The 14,039-nt window shown below is 42.7% G+C and overlaps 1 pseudogene; it reads right to left on the bottom strand.

The window, feature by feature from the left end:
• Positions 1-1,327: 1,327 nt before the first annotated feature.
• On the bottom strand, positions 1,328-1,958 carry LOC147428356 (uncharacterized; annotated as a pseudogene).
• Between the last annotated feature and the right edge of the window lie 12,081 nt (positions 1,959-14,039).

Below are 14,039 nucleotides of genomic sequence, written 5' to 3'. Positions count from 1 at the left end.
ATGGGTTAGGGTTTAGGGTTTAGGGTTTGTGGTTCAAGGTTTATTGTTTAGGATTTAGGGTTTATGGTTAGAGTTGAGGGATAAGGATGCATAGTATGGATCGAAATCGCTCAAACCATATTGGATGGCGACGAGACTTTGCACCAATGGGGTGAGCATCATTTTCCCACCCGTGAAAAGTTGCACAATCATTTGATATGGTTTGGGTGATCAAGGTCCATACTATACACTAAAATAGACCATATGGCTCATACGACCTATTTTAGCGCATAGTATGGGTCTTGATCACCCAAACTATATTGGATGGCCACGAGAGTTTTCATGGGTGGGGATGAGCACCATTATCCCACCCCTGCAAATTTACACAACCATCCACATTGGTATGGGCATTCAAGGCCCATACTATGTGCTAAAATGGACCGTATGAGCCATACAATCTGTTTTAGCGCATAGTAGGTTCATGACTACCCAAACCATATTGGATGGCCACAAGACTTTTCAAGGTAGAGGTGACACCATTTTACAACCCCTACAAGGTTTCACAACCATCTGATATGGTATGAGTGGTCAAGGATCATACTTATGTACTAAAATGGGTCCTATGAGCCATATGGCCCATTTTAGCACATAGTATGGTTCGTGACCGCACAACCTATATCATATGAATAAAAGAATTTATACGAGTGGGGATGAGTGCCATTCCTCTATCCAGGTAATTTCACAACCATCGGCGGTCAAGGCACTTACTATGTGCTAAAATGGACCGTATGACACTTAGGGCCCATTTAGTGCCTAGTATGGGTCAGGACTGCTCAAACCATATTGGATGGCTCTGAAACTTTTCATGGGTGGTCTTGAGCAAAACATAACCACACATGCAAAGTTTCACATCCATCGAGTATAGTATGGGCCGTCAAGGTCCAAACTATGCGTTAAAATAAGCTGTATGGCTCATACGACCCATTTTAGGCATAGTATGAGTTGGGACCACCCAAACCATGTCGGATGGCCATGAAAACTTGCAACTGTGGGGGTGAGAATCATTTTCCCATCCCTGAAAAGTTTCACAGGGATCAAATATGGTTTGGGCGATCAAGGCCTATATTCTGTGCTAAAATGGTTCATATGGCTCATATGCCAATTTTAGCGTATATTATGTATTGGGACCTCCCAAACAATATTGGATGGCCACAAAAATTTTCACGTGTTCGTGGAGGTGAGTGCTATTTCCCAACCCGTGCAAAGTTACGTAGCCATCCAAACTAGTATGGGTGGTCAAGGCCCATACTATGCAGTAAAATGGATAGTATGGCTGGTACGATCTATTTTAGCATATAGTATGGTTTGGAACCACCCAAACCATATCGGATGGCCACGTGACTTTGGACGGGTGGGTTTCCACTCCATTTCTCCACCCTTACAAAGTCCCGTGGCCATCCTTCTAGTTATAATACAGGTGGCCCTATCGACGCAATCGACCCCTCATGGTGTCATCGGCCATGGTGCTGTCCGCTTTGTTCTTCACGCACCCATCAACCCTCGTTGATACACTCATCGTCTTGACTCGCCCATCTGTACATGCCATCCCATCATCATGTGTACGGCTTGTAGGACTTGTTAATGCTACCGGCCCCATCACGGTGGAGTCGACAGTGGCATCGTTCGCTCTGTCCTTCACGCACTCGTTGATCCTTGTGTAGCTCACTCGTCGACTCATACCACCCCATCACCCTTGCCGTGTATGCCTCGTCAGCTCCATTGGTGCTACCAGCCTTGATCGTCTCCATCACGATGCAATCGACAGTGGCGTCGTTCGCTCCATGCTTCAAGTGTCCGTTCGCGTGTCCACCCATGTCGGCCCGTTTCATCCTGTCATCGAAGACTTGCACGGACGACCCCTTGGTTGTTCTCCCTTGACGTAGTCGGCCCCGTTGGTGCACCTGACCTCGATCGACCATGTTACATTGTCATCGATAATGGAATCATCTGCTTCATGCTTCAGATACACGTCAGCCCACATCGACATACTCAGAGCGTCGGCCCAACCATTGGCCCACGCCGTCCCATCAACGCGTCCATGCCCTCGTATATCCTCCGTCGACGTAGTTGGCCACATCAAAATGGAGTCGTCGGTGGCTCTGTCAAGCATCCACCTGTCCTCGTCTGTGCGCTTGGCTCTTCACCATACCATGAGTCTTCTTGTTAGCGTACCAGGTGTTGTCGATGGACGTGTCGTTCACACCATTGGCCATTGAATCCTCTCATGGAAACCTTCTCTCAGCCAACAAGGGGGTTTCCCCCGTTTGTCGGCATGTGGGTCATGGCTCTTGGAGGTTTGTCGACCCGTACCGAATTGTGTACAACTATAAGGGGTAGTGGTGCTTGATTAAGACAGGAACAGGGCGGACCGCGGAGCGAAGGATGAGTGAGATGAGGCGATGTGTTCCCCGCACCCCTTTTGTGACGTTGGGATGTCCCCCCCCCCCCCCCCCCCCCCCCCTTCGGGCAAGTGCCAAGGCTACCTTCCATCGACAGGCTTGGCTACTTTCATGTCGTTTTCGGGTCTCCTGGGGCTCGACGCGCTGGGGGTGGTCGACGGGGTTCGGTAGGCGATGAGTGATGGTGGACCATGTCGAGGGCCGGGGCACCGACTATGATGAGCTCCCGCCCGGGCCACGGCGTGATCAAGAAATACGACAGATGTTTTTCTTTCCGCGAGCTACGTGTGGCTAGTATGGATACAGAAGATCCCAAACCTGTTTGCATAAGTAAATCAAAAGCTATTTTTAAAAATAATTTTTTTTGTGATCCAATAATATTTCAAATAAATAGAATTTTACTATTATTTACACTTCTAAAAAAATAAATACATAAATATATATATATATATATATATATATATATATTTGCTTAAATTACCAAGTAAATAATTAGGTTGAGATATCTTGATTTTCAATTTATTTACATTATTAAAAAAGTATAAAAATGACATGGCCATTGAGGTGGCCATGAATGAATGACATGGTCATCCATGTGGCAAGCTATGTGGATGATTGATGACATGGAATGCATAGGTGGAAAGTGTTGGGGTATAAAGCCCAATGTGGTCGCCCAAGTAAGTGGGCGGGCCGCCAGGTATGTACACATATTCTTTTGTAAAAACCTAATAAGAACTCACTATGCTCTACACATTACAGTAGAGCGAGTTCACCATATCGTCGTGCTCTTCTTCTCGCACTCTCTCTCGCGTCGCACTTCCGCTCGTACTCCTTCAACTAGTATCAGAGCTCAGATCGAGGCTCGGGGCAGCACTGCAGGAGGCTAGAGTCACCAGCTCAGATTGGAGTGAAATTCGACAGGCAAAGACACGACCCCAAATCTTGTGGGGAAACCCGTAGGATATGGTGTGCTCAGAATATCATTCTGAGGTCATCTCGGTCACCGTTCGGCTTCGACAAAGGTCTGCGCAGGCCATTTTTGACTACGTGGTCTTGGTGGGTGCAGATCCGACTCTGCAAATTTGGGGTTTTCGGCCTACGACTGCAGGTTCTGAGGATATCGACACTCCCAGAGTGTTGATTTGTGACTATCTACACATCGAAGGACGGCTCACAATTCTTGGAGGCGTGTCACATACGACACGGGCGCATCTACACACAGACTGTAGGCAACATCCACTAGTTCATCAGGTAGCTTGTGTTTGCTGCTTGATATTCCAGATTTCATCCTGACATTGCAGGTACTTCCACATGGGATGTATTGTCAGAGATGATGTATGTCTGTTGAGGGTTTGCTGGCTGTGAGTCACGCAGCAAACAACAGCCGCAGCGGTTACAGCATACAGTGGGAAATTTGTGGATGTATGACTTTGTGGGAAGTCTATGTACTGTCAGATTTACTGCAGCCCTTGTTGAGGGTCGAGTGAGGTTTTATTGAGCTGGGGGATTCTCGAATGTTGAGATCCTTTCGGTGATACAGGTCTTGGAGCGATCCCTCGAGCACCCTTAGATAGGCAGCTAGGATGTATTGACTGTGAGTTAGACAGTTGGGATTGCATCTTTGCTTTACTGCCGTTGAGGCATTGTCACAGTCTATGCTTACAGGACAGTGAGAGGTATTGACTGTGAGTTAGACAGTTGGGATTGCATCTTTGCTTTACTGCCGTTGAGGCATTGTCACAGTCTATGGTTACAGGACAGTGAGAGACAGTACAGGTGCAGGACAGGTTTACCCGTAGCTTACAGTGTCAGAGAGACAGTGTTTTTTGAGTTGTTTTTTGGTCTGTTTTTTGAGTACACTAGAGCCATTTTACAAAGGAGACTCTGCCGAAATTTATGCAGAATCTGAAGCTTTCTTGGTTCATTTGACAAGTTGATATTGGTTCAAAGGTCAGTTTACAGGGGAAACTCTGCCGAATTTTTCCCAAGAAAGTAAACCACTGTGAAGCGTAGCTATGGCTGGATCACATGACACTGCTCTTTACAATATCAAGAAGCTGGATGGAACCAATTTCCCATTGTGGAAGAAGCAGATTTGGCACGTGTTGGTACAAAAGAAGCAGATAAAACGTATAAATCTCAAGGGGATAAAACCAGAAGATATGGACGAAGATGAATGGAGTGAAATGGATGAATTGGCACTTTCTACCATTATGCTGACTTTGGCAGAAAGCATTTACTTCAATGTAGCAGACGGGATGTCGGCTTATCAAGCATGGTTAAAGCTGAGTGATCTTTATGAGAAGCAGAGTGCAGCTTCACAGGTATACTGGCTTAAGAAGCTTGTTGACTTGAAGATGAAAGAAGGGACACCTATGTCCAATCATCTGAATGAATTCAACACAATCTACAGTCAGTTGTCACCTCAAGGTGTCAAGTTTGATGAACCTGTTAGAGCTATGTTCCTGTTGATCACATTGCCGGAAAGTTGGGACACTTTTCGCACAGCTTTGAGTAATTCTGCACCTCTAGATGGTTTGAACATAGCAGGTGTAGAAGGAAGTCTGCTTACTGAAGAAACCAATAGAAAGACAATGGAAAAAGGCAAAGGAACAACCTTAGTTGTCAGGGGAAGGACCAAAGAAAAGTACAAAGGTGGAAAGAGGAATCAGTCTCGTAGCAAGTCCCGCAGTGCTAAAGGAAAGAGTGACATAGAATGCTACCATTGTGGCAAGAAGGGTCACATGAAAAGAGACTGCAGAGAATGGAAAGCAGAAAAAGGCAAAGAGAAAGCTGAAGACCATGGTGAGAAGAACAAGTCCTCAGTGAAGATTCAAGAAATAAATGTGACAAACACTGTTGCAGAGGATGACAGTCTAGTGTCAGGAGACATCTACTTCTTGAAGAATACAATGGACTCAGCTCTTCTTACAGCATCGGATGGAAATGCATTGAGTGACTGGATTATAGACTCAGGGGCATCACTTCATGTGTAGGAGTGGTTTACCTCTTATGTGACCACTAAAAGATCATGTTCGGCTAGGCAATGGGCAGACATGTGAGATCTTAGGTGTTAGAGATGTTCAATTGAAGTTTCAGAATGGCTCTTCTTTCACGCTGAAGAATGTGAGACATGTTCCCGCAATTACAAAGAGCTTGATCAGCACAGGTTTACTTGATGATGCTGGCTACGTCACCATTTTTGGACAGAACATGTGGAAGATATCCAAGGGTTCTATGACAGTAGCACATGGAGTAAAGTCTGGAGAACTTTACATGATTTATGTATCAAATGTCTCTAAAAATGTAATCAATGTAACCGAGCAACCGAACGTTTCTTTGTGGCATAGCCGGTTAGGACATATGTCCAAGAAGGGAATGGAAATCTTGTCTCGTTCTGGTTATTTGCCTGGCTTTTCATTTAATGATTTTGAATTCTGTGAACATTGTCTGTATGGTAAGAAAACACAGTAGCCACATAAGCATAGAAGCAGTAGAAGAGATACACAGTTGGCACTTGTTCATAGTGATTTGTGTGGAGCTATGCCTAACCTATCTCTAGGGGGAGCTTCTTACTTTATGACATTTATAGATGATTACTCGAGGAAAGTATGGGTTTACTTTCTCAAGCACAAGGATGAAGCGTTTAGTGTTTTCAAAACGTTTGTGACACTTGTGGAGAATCAGAGTGGCAAGAAGCTTAAATGCTTACGCACTGACAATGGTGGAGAGTATGTTTCAAAGGCCTTTCAAGACTTTTGTGAGTCAAAAGGTATAAAACGTGAACTTACTGCTCCTTACAATCCTCCTCAAAATGGTGTTGCTGAGAGGATGAATAGGACCATACAAGAGAAGGTCAGAAGTATGTTGTCTAATGCACAGCTGCCAAATGGGTTTTGGGCTGAAGCTGTATCAACAGCTGTTCATCTTGTAAATAGATCTCCTAGCAAGGTTTTGCAGAAGGATTCAGTGCCAAAGATGGTATGGTCGGGCAAAATGCCCTCATACAAGCATCTCAGAGTCTTTGGCTGTGAGGCATATACTCACGTTCCAAAGGAATTTAGGAACAAAATTGAGCCAAAGAGTAGAAAGTGCATCTTTCTAGGCTATGGTAATTCTGGCGAGATGGGGTACAGACTTTGGGATCCCGAATCCAAAAAGGTTGTCCGCAGCAATGATGTTCACTTTAATGAATCCAAATATCACTCTAAACTAGAGAGGGTTGAGGAGATTAGAAGAGTTGTCTTCCAAGAAGATGGACCTGCACGTGCAAGACAAAATGTCAAGGCTCAAGAGGAGCAAGGACAGGATAGAGTGGAACCACAGGTTGTGGCTGAGCCTGAGCCACCTATTGTGCATAGATCTGGATGTGTCACGCGACCTCCTGATAGGTTTGTTCCATCTATGAACTATGTCATGTTGACTGATTGCAATGAGCCTTCATGTTACAAGGAAGCAGTGCAAATGAAGGACTCTGGGAATTGGCAATTGGCCATGCAGTCAGAGATGACAGCTCTGCATAAAAACAAGACATGGAAGCTAGTTAAATTACCACAGGGCAAAAAGGCTCTACCTTGTAAAGGGGTTTACACGTATAAGATCACCGCTCATGATAGTTAGCCAAAGTACAAAGCAAGGCTTGTTGCCAAGGGCTTTAAGCAAGAACAAGGAATTGACTTTGATGAAGTCTTCTCTCCGGTGGTCAAGATGACTACATTGAGATGCTTTCTTGCATTGGTTGCCATATTAGATTTGGTGTTGCACCAAATGGATGTCAAGACAGCGTTCTTGCATGGTGATTTAGATGTGGAAATTTACATGCAACAGCCAGAAGGGTTTGTTGAGAAAGGCAAGGAAGATTGGGTATGCCAGTTGTTAAAGAGTCTTTATGGCTTAAAACAATCACCGAGGGCATGGTACCATAAATTCCACAAGTTTATGCTTTCTCAAGGCTACAAACGTAGTGAGTTCGATCACTGTCTATATACAAAGAAGGCTAAGGATGGTAGTTGAATGATCCTTATTTTGTATGTGGATGACATGTTGATTGCTGGCAAGCACTTGGAAGAAATTTCAGCTTTGAAGTCAAAGATGGCAAAATCGTTTGACATGAAAGACATGGGTGAGGCAAGTCATATACTTGGTATGCGTATTGAGAGAGACAGATCAAAGAAGTTGATTTGGTTATCTCAAACAGAGTATATTGACAAGGTTTTGCAACGTTTCAATATGGAGAAGGGAAAGGCACTGAGTGTTCCATTGTCACCATATGTGAAACTTAGCAAACAAGATTGTCCTGTGTCTGAGGAAGAACGGGCTGAAATGGATAAGATTCCATATGCGTATGCAGTGGGTAGTTTGATGTATGCAATGATTGCTACTCGCCCAGACATTGCATTTGCAGTGGGAGTAGTAAGTCGATACATGTCAAACCCAGGCAAGAAACATTGGGAGGCAGTGAAAGGAATATTGATATACCTGAAAGCTACAAAGAGTATGCGTATATTCTATGGGAGTCAAGAGCTAAGTGTAAAGGGTTTTACAGACTCAGATTATGCAGGTGACTTAGACAACCGAAGGTCTACGTCAGGGTATGTCTTTACATTGGCTGGTGGAGCAGTATCATGGTGTTCTAGATTACAAGATTGTGTTACTCAGTCTACTACAGAGGCTGAATATGTTGCAGCATCAGAGGCATGCAAAGAATCAATTTGGCTTAATCGACTAGCAACAGATTTGGGAATCAAAGAAGAGATGCCTGTGTTATATTGTGATAGTCAAAGTGCTATACAATTGGCTCGCAATCCTGTTTATCACTCAAAGACAAAGCATGTGGATGTGAAGTATCATTTCATCAGGGAAATACTCGAGGATAAGCAACTTCAGCTTGTCAAAGTTCAGACCACAGAAAATCCTGCTGATCTATTTACAAAAGGACTTCCCTCAGAGAGCTTTGCGCATTTTCGCAAGCAGATAGGTGTAGGGTAGTACATCACTTCTCTACATCTCTTGTATATTAGCTTGTATAGTAGCTTCTCTCACACTTAAAGTACCACATTGGACTTTAAGTGGGAGGTTGTTGGGGTATAGAGCCCAATGTGGTCGCCCAGGTAAGTTGGCGGGCCGCCAGGTATGTACACATATTCTTTTGTAAAAGCCTAATAAGAACTCACTATGCTCTACACATTACAGGAGAGCAAGTTCACCATATCGTCGTGCTCTTCTTGCACAGGTAAGTGGGCGGGCCGCCAGGTATGTACACATATTCTTTTGTAAAAACCTAATAAGAACTCACTATGCTCTACACATTTTAGTAGAGCGAGTTCACTATATCGTCGTGCTCTTCTTCTCGCACTCTCTCTCGCGTCGCACTTCCGCTCGTACTCCTTCAGAAAGATGAGGTGGAGGATGGGATCCCATCATCTACCATGTCGTATGATGACGTGTCAAAATGGTGACATGTAATGGTTATGTGGCAAAAAAGGAGGTGATGAGTTGGCAAGGTGGCGATGTGGCATGCTTGGTGGGGAGTGATGTGGCAAGCCATGCAAGCAATATTTACACGTGGCATTTGAGCTGGTGGATGACATGGCAATTAAGGTGAAGTGGCATGCAAGGTGGAAATTGAGGGTGGTGGATGAGTTGGCAACTAGAGTGACATGGCAAGCCAAGTGTTACGATCAAAGTGTTGAATGTGGTGATGTGGAAGGTGAGATGGGGTGATGACATGGACCTTTGGTGATGTGGCCGCCTCCTTGTATGAGGTGGACTAGCCAACTGGGATTGGGAGAGTAGAACCAAGTCATGGTTGGTAACACTAGGTTGGTAATGGGACACTTTTATGTCCTGGGACACTTTTATGTCTTGTTAAGTGACCATTTTCCTTGAATTATGTCAAGAGTTTCAAAATGGATTTTGAGGTGCTATCTATCTAGAAAGTTGTCTCATGAGCTGAAAAAAACTCGACATTTTTTTTGGAATATCAATTTCATCTTTACCCTTGTCCTTGCACAACATTTCACAACCTAAACTGTCTGAAAAAACGGGTCCTGTTTTTGGCTTTTTTCAACTTTTTGAAACTATACCACTCTAGAATTCATGTTTGTGAGGTCTATAATGCTAGAGAACTATCTTTAGTAGTCCTCAACATGTCTTGATGCTTATAGGGAGAAATAAATGTTAAAGTTGTAAGTTATGACCAAATTACAAAAATTGTCAAATCCTGTTTTTTAGTCAATTTTAGCTCTTCTATGATTTTTTTGGTGGCTTTCATGATATCCAAATGCAGTTTATCTTTTCTATGTCCCATATTGTAACATAAAGCTAATATTTCTTGAGTTTTGGGGCACCTAATACCCTATTTTGCATAGTAGACAACGATGGTTGATTTTTTCAATTATAAAAGAAAACGAAACATTCTAGTATATCAAGTATAGCTTTTTCAATATTGTTAGTTTCTTGTGACAACTACATGCATTTTGTAGGTAGTAACCATATCTAGTCATAAGGATCAAATTTGGCTAGATATTGAATAGTTTCTATGGGATTCTACAACTCATAATGTTGAACCCAGTTTTTTCATGTTTGCTGTATTTAGCACTTCATCTTTGTCCCCAAGATTCCCCTTGGTAAGAGATGTATTATTCTTTTGACATGGTCCATGGCTCCTTATGAACCTAAAGGACAATAGGGAACTAAGAAAACATGCATATATTATTTGTATTGAGCGTGGCTATAGAAACTTTGATAAAAGTTTTGCAGAATGGTAAAAATTCAACTTTTTTGTACCTATTTCTTTTGGCAAAACAAAAAATAGTGAGTGAGAAGCAATCATATGTTCTGATCACCAACCCATTGAAGTTAACAAGGGAATTTGTCTCAAGTCCTACAAAAATCCCTAATCTTATTTTTATGCAACAAAACGTAAGAAATGACTGTTTTGATGAAAATGTACTGGTCCATCAACTTTGGAGGCTTGGTGTGACCAAAAGATGAGAAATTTTACAAGTTTCTTATTTTTTTCATGTGTAGTAGGCCTTGAACTATAACCTCATGAAAGGATATTACAAAATGAGTGGATCTACTATGGTTTTGGAGGTTTTTTTCAAAACCTTGAAAGGACACTTTTATGTCCTGTTAGGTTAACAACCTAGTGTTAATACATGTCAAAATTTCTAGGTTTGGTATTTTACCAAACCTAAGGAGGCACACCTCAAGTGAATGGTGCAAGTGAAAAAAATTAAAAGAATAAAAAAGCGTCTTTCCCTTACTCAAATTGACTCAATTTTTATTCTATGAGGACCTTACTATATTAAGAGTGATGACATATATGAAAATCAAAATGAGTGGCAATGTATATTATTTATTAGATTAAAAAAAAACTATATCAAGGTTCTCTAAGCAGTCTTTGTTATTTTCTAAGGTAGATCTTTAAAAAATGAACCGTTGTGCGCTCCTTGCCGCACTGTCGAAGCAAGGGCCTTGCCTAACACTGTGTGCGAGCCATAGACGGCTCCAAGCACACAACTAGCTTAGCTAGTAAGCTCAAAAGAGGGCAATGGTGTGTCACTCACCGCTCTATGCTCTTGCCGTGGAGGATTCCTGGCTGCGAAGAAGAGGGAGCCGCCGCTTCGCCGCGCTCAACCGCTTTGTCGTCGCCGTGCCGTCGTCGCAATACTCGATCGCACACACACACACACACACACACACACACTCTCTCTCTCTCTCTCTCTCTCTCTCTCACACACACACACACACACACACACACACACACACACACATACACACACACACACACACACAAGGAGGTGAAGAAGAAGAAGATGGAGATGGAGATGGAGCAAGAGCACTCTTCTATTGCACAAATGAGAGAATGAGTGAATTTTAGGTTTGGTTGGCTTTTATATGAGCTCACCCCATTCACACTTGGGTGCCCATGCTTAGCCAACTAATCCCTTGAATGTCCCAGTTAGAGTGCGCCTCTCATCGACGATCACTCTTACCCTTTTCCTATTGGTTCGACAAGCCCGGTACCTGACTCTACCAAATACATAATACACGTCCGTCGTAGGTGATGGGGTGTTCGTGAGCCGTGAGGGTTAACATGCCCCCCTTCTTGATGTAGATTCCGTCCTCGGAAGCTATTGAGTTGAAGCTCGTTCGTCGAGGTGGAAGATCATTTGAGATGAATGTCCTTAGCCTTCTTCAGCCATTGCAAAATCAAACAACATTGGCACAGTAATTGCATTCTCATAAGTGATTAAAAAGCATATGCAGTTTTAGATAGACAAATTGATTGGTAAAAGAATTTCAAACAATTTGTCAGCAATGAACATTAAATTGCAATGTACTCAAATGCATAAACAAATGTAAAGGTAAAAAATTAAACAAGTCTGGGGTCGCTAATTTGATGGTCGAAAGGCACTAGAGATCGAATATTAATACCATGGATAAGCTTCTTAATTTTCTGTGGTCAATTAAGTTGTTTAATCACGAGAGCCAAGTATTCATGTTCGAGGGCTGACTAGAGGCTATATCTAGAAGACCTTGTAGTTAAGCTACCATAAAAGGAATTTCTCATGAAATCATCGCATGAATGATTACTTTTTCTTTGACCCCCCAAAGTGTTTTCACAGTGATTCAATTTGATGTGTGTGCTTATTTTGTATGCCTTGGGTTTTTTGCTTTTCAACGAAAAGCGCCCACACTGGGAACCTCTAGGGCTCTAGTACCATAGGCAATACATGTGAGTGAAGTACCAAATCAAGCTGAGATTTCTCTTCCAGCTTAAGATTTTACATTGTGGCACTTTGATTTTTTGTTTGTTCCTTTTCAGCATTTTAATTTTGTAACTTTGGGGGGTCATATAACACTGATACACCTCCCCAGGCTCATCACACTAGTAAACTCCCTTTATAATACTTAAGCGAAAGGTCAATAGGGTCAAGCCCACTAGAAATCCCTAGTACATTTCACACAATGCTGCCTAAATCAGATTAAGAACCTAAGTAACCATTGATTATTAGGAAGGCATTCCCCATGGTATTAAGAGAAGATCTCTAACACCTAACTTGGTCAAACTAGCTTAGTCAGACTGGTTGATTTTTAAACCTAGACAAGTGATTATGACAAAAAATTACATTGAATTAAATGTTTGTTACTAAGCAAATGTGCTGGATATTATCCTACCAATCACAATCAAAGCAGACAATCATAGATGCAAAAAAGATAAGGGGCCATGCTAATGGACAAGAAACACCTGTTTGTGTCAATGGTCGCGCTTGATTTGAAGAGTGAGTCGAGATAAAGATTTCATGAAGGTCCAAATCCTATCAATAGAAACACGCTCCTGTACACACTAGGAAACAAAAGGAATACCTCCAGGAGGCACATTAGTGGAAAAAGATACCAACACTTATTGAACACAACAAAAAACATAAGGAACCCTAACCTAATTATTTGCACTCCCCCCTAGAGATTCAAGGGAATAGGATATTGTAGAGGTTGGGGGGAAACCCTAAGGCTAAACCCCTATCCTCGTCGTCAAGATAAACAAAGTCATCAGCCATGAGACCATATGTGCCATCCGTGTAGTCCTGTAAATTTTCTTCTTCATCATAGGTGCCCATGTTTACTAAGAGGGTCACTAGACGCCTATAGTCATCTTGGTCAAAAGGGTAGGCTTGTGCAATGGGAGAAATGCTCTCTACTAAGTATGGATCAGACGTGGTCAAGAGACGTACCAATCATTGTAACTCCTCAAAATTCCTCTCACATGCTAGCGTACCTATCAAATCCCATTCACATGCAAGCACCGGAAAGACCATGTGAAATATTTGTGAAAAGTAACGAGGGTACCTCTCACCCAAGGCAGGAGTGGATGACTCTGGCGTACTAGCCATATTTGTACACGCAAATAGATGATGGTTAGAGTGAAAATATTACAAGGGTCGTGTTCTTGTGCATAATTTGTTTTTATGATTTTGTGTTATGGCTCTTTCTCTTTTACTTTTTTATCTTGTTTTTGTGAGTATAAGGCTTTATATATACATTCCCTAAGATTGGAGATTAAGGGGTCAGGGGGAAAGGTTGAGAGGAAAGTGAGTGAGTGATGATTGTCAGCAAACACTCCCCCCTTCCTTGGGTAGATCATACCGTTTGAAATGAGCTCGTCACCCTTTGAAACCAATTGTTCCAGCTGGTAATAGGTGAGGATTTTTGCCAGTAGTTTTCTATTACCCTAGGTACCGCGTCAAGTTGCAAGGGTGGTAAGGTACTCTCCCAGGATCGAACTTGAAGTGGTTCATCAGGTGATTCTTGAACACTGGGAGGTGTGGATTCTTTTGTAGCTTCATGGAGGTCCACTACTATAGATGGAGGCTATGTAGAAGCTTTTACCTCTATGGATGTATTACATGAGGAGCTAGAAGCTTCATGGAACTCCCCCCTTCCTGAGCTAGGTGGAATAAATTGGTTTTGCCTTGGAGCCCAAACTAGCTCTGGACTAGGTGTGTAGCATTCTGTGATTTTTCCCTTCCCACGGTCTGCCATTGGCTTTAGCGTTACACTGTTTGACTCATATGGGTTTGTTGTCGATAGGGA

Source organism: Adiantum capillus-veneris, chromosome 23 (assembly GCF_014529385.1).
Source record: "Adiantum capillus-veneris isolate H3 chromosome 23, ASM1452938v2, whole genome shotgun sequence".
In the NCBI taxonomy this organism is placed as follows: domain Eukaryota; kingdom Viridiplantae; phylum Streptophyta; class Polypodiopsida; order Polypodiales; family Pteridaceae; genus Adiantum; species Adiantum capillus-veneris.
The sequence above is the reverse complement of the archived record's forward strand: the minus strand, read 5'-3'. Positions and strand labels throughout refer to the sequence as shown.